We start from the raw sequence: 2,969 nt of genomic DNA on the forward strand, positions 1-2,969 counted from the left end.
GCCTGGCTGGTGCAGCCCAAGCCTCGGTGGCTTGGAGGTAACGGCTGGCTGCTAGACGGCCCTGAAGAGGTTCTGCAAGGTGAGTATACACACTCGACCAGTCAGTGAGGTCAGAGAAAATACTTGTAACCATCATTAGGGTCTCAAAAACAAGAAATGACTCTGTTGTATTTCATGTTTGGGATTTCTTCTAATATTTTCTGCCTCTTAGCTGAAGCCTGCAGTACAACTGAGGATGGAGATGAGCCACTCCACTGTCCCACAGGTTATGAATGCCACATTATCAATGCAGGAAACCCTGCTGCTGGCATCCCCAATCGGGGTCAATGTATCAAGCATCGTGGAAACTCTGGTATTTCTGATAACTCAAATAGATTTTAAATCCAAATGTTTAATGCATGTTAATGTTGTCTTCTACCTTAATTTCCCATTAGAGCTACCCCCTGTCTATCTGATCTAATGGACCTTATCTTGTGCTCTTTTAGTTTGTCCCTACACCAGGGACAGGGACAGGATGCAGGGCTTAAGTCTTGTCTGGTTTCTCCTGGCATATATAATGAAGCCAAGTGCTGAGTTTCTCTTTTAAATGGGTTAAAAATATACAAATTGGCAACTCAGAGGAACACCTCGAGATGTACAGCCATTGGCAGAATGTTTAAATAGATTTAATAAAGAGAACATGAGCTTTTTGGTTTCTCTAACTCTTTATTGCCATTTAAGCAAGAATTACAGTGTGTAGTATATGGGAATCAGATCTTTTTTTTTACAATATGTGGGTAATTGTATTTACAGATGGACATTTCTTGAGGTACAAATACTTTAAGGACTACTTGGGTAAGTGAGGTAATGCAGAAAACTTGAAAACCTGTATGTTAACTGAATGAGAAATAACATCTATCTGTCTGACATTGTTTTTTTTTTTCAGGTATCAGTTCTAACAATGCAGTCAGCTATGACAAACATCACAAGTACCTGGGATAAAGGACATTTTCAGCCACTTTCAACTGTCATATTAAAAACCAAATACCTGTTTATCCTTACCTCTCTTCCACAAAAGCCTTGTTTTTTTTTTTATGTTACCAAGGTCAACCTTGACCCCAGCCTCAGCTTCAACCATAACACAGCGTCAGACATCAGCCCACTTCTGTTCGATCTCATCACACCTGAACTAGCAAAAAGTCTGACTTTTTTTGCTACACTTAAAGCTGCTACCTCCTCTTTGCAAAGCTTCAACTTGCAGCCTCTATTCAGTCATGGCATGCTTTTGGAGACAGGTCTGATGTCAGACACACCTACAGTACGAAGCCAAAGAATGCTTTTTTTTGTCTCTGATGTCTGTGAAATGAAGGTGCAGAGGGTGCTGATGGTACACAGAGGAGGACGCTTAGATTACACAAAAGCTGCTTATCAAATCTTTCTTTCTTTCTTTCTAACTCAGTAAAACCCCAGTACCACTCACTCTCACACACAGACACACTCTCTAACCTTAAGGCTGACTAGCAGAAAAAACCAAGACCAAGTGACCCTGTTACTCATCCTCTGAAAGATGTTGCTTTTCTCAAATCTGGAAGGTTTTATAGACAAATAAGAGAAATTAGAGCTGTAGTTGTTGCATTTTTGAAACAAATCCAAACATGAGTAAACATTCTGACTAATAACACCAGTTATAAGAATAAATGCCATATGAGTTTCGAGGGTATTGTTGGTTTTGGAGGATTTGGAACAGCTGTACAACAAATGCTGACCATGACTTCATTGCATCTGAAATAAGTCAAACTAGTTCACTCAAGGGTTTGGGAGAAATTTTGAGTAAAACAGATACTTCACTTGTGAAGGAGGAAAGCTTTAACAGCTTTTAAAAGCCACTTTTTAATAAGCCTAGAGAGGGCAAGTGCTGACAAGACTGATTTGGGGCGGATTGCCCCTTCACGCTTAAACTCTCTAAATATCCTGTAACAAATTTACTGAATTGACATTTTTAACGCAACAAGTCATACAACAAACATCCACCAGTGCAGTACTGTATGTCAACCAAAACAAAATAATCCAGTCTGTTAAACTGTCACACCACCACAATCCTTTGTTTTTGTACAGACATGAGAATAGACGGGCCTTTTGCACAGAGTAGATGGTCAAATTGTCTCCTGTGTTATTCTTAAACAACTTTTTGAAGTCAGCTGTTTAATTTAAGTTGTGTCTGTTGTGAGTTCAAATGGTGCTCAGTTTCTGTGGTGCCTATAGTAACAGAAGAATAAGCTGGTCAGATGACAGTGTAAAACAAAAGCTGTAGCCATTCTCTGTTTCCAAAACTAAAGTGATTTCTGAATGTTGCTATCTGACTGGTGCTGTAATGCTTTTTCATTCTGAATAAATCACACTGTGTGAGTTTTGTGATGTTTTTGTTGCAAATAATCTTAGGCTTCCAACCTACATTGATAATTTACAAATGATGATTTCATATAAAAAGCAGGCTTGGAAGTATGGAGGTTTGAGTGGGTTAAATAGTGTGAAAATGGAAGAGGTGTAGTTTGGGTCAGGTCCTGCACCCAAACTTCAGAGAATTACATTATTTCCATAAAATAACAAGTAGATCATAACACTGTAATCACTACACCACAGAGACTAATTCTATCCTGGATTGTCATTATTCTTTACCAGTACATTTAACAGAAGCAAAAATGAGCTGAATACAGTGATTAGTTTTCATCTGCAGTAGTTTCTAAAATAAGGCCTAGAGACCCCAGGGAGTCTTTCTGGCAGTTTGAGGATGTCCCCAGAAAAATGAAGCCCACGACAAAAAGTGTCTTCTTCCAAGAAAGAAATACTTTTTATAAAAATACTTTTAGACTGATGGCCTTGACTTACTGTATGGAGACAAATTTAGTTTTATTTGATCTGTTAATTACTGATTAGACCACAATGAAAACAGGTTTGATCAACTGAGTTATTTTGAGTTGCACTTGCAGCAG

At 38.6% G+C, this 2,969-nt stretch overlaps 1 long non-coding RNA gene across 1 annotated transcript; it reads left to right on the forward strand.

Moving 5' to 3' along the window:
- The first annotated feature begins 1 nt into the window (after position 1).
- Positions 2-2,362, forward strand: LOC109961835 (uncharacterized). Its single transcript, XR_002275181.1, has 4 exons — positions 2-79; positions 212-352; positions 793-834; positions 926-2,362. It is a non-coding gene; the product is annotated as an uncharacterized LOC109961835 (long non-coding RNA).
- The last annotated feature ends 607 nt before the right edge of the window (positions 2,363-2,969 follow it).

Source organism: Monopterus albus, unplaced genomic scaffold (genome assembly GCF_001952655.1).
Source record: "Monopterus albus unplaced genomic scaffold, M_albus_1.0 scaffold59.1, whole genome shotgun sequence".
In the NCBI taxonomy this organism is placed as follows: domain Eukaryota; kingdom Metazoa; phylum Chordata; class Actinopteri; order Synbranchiformes; family Synbranchidae; genus Monopterus; species Monopterus albus.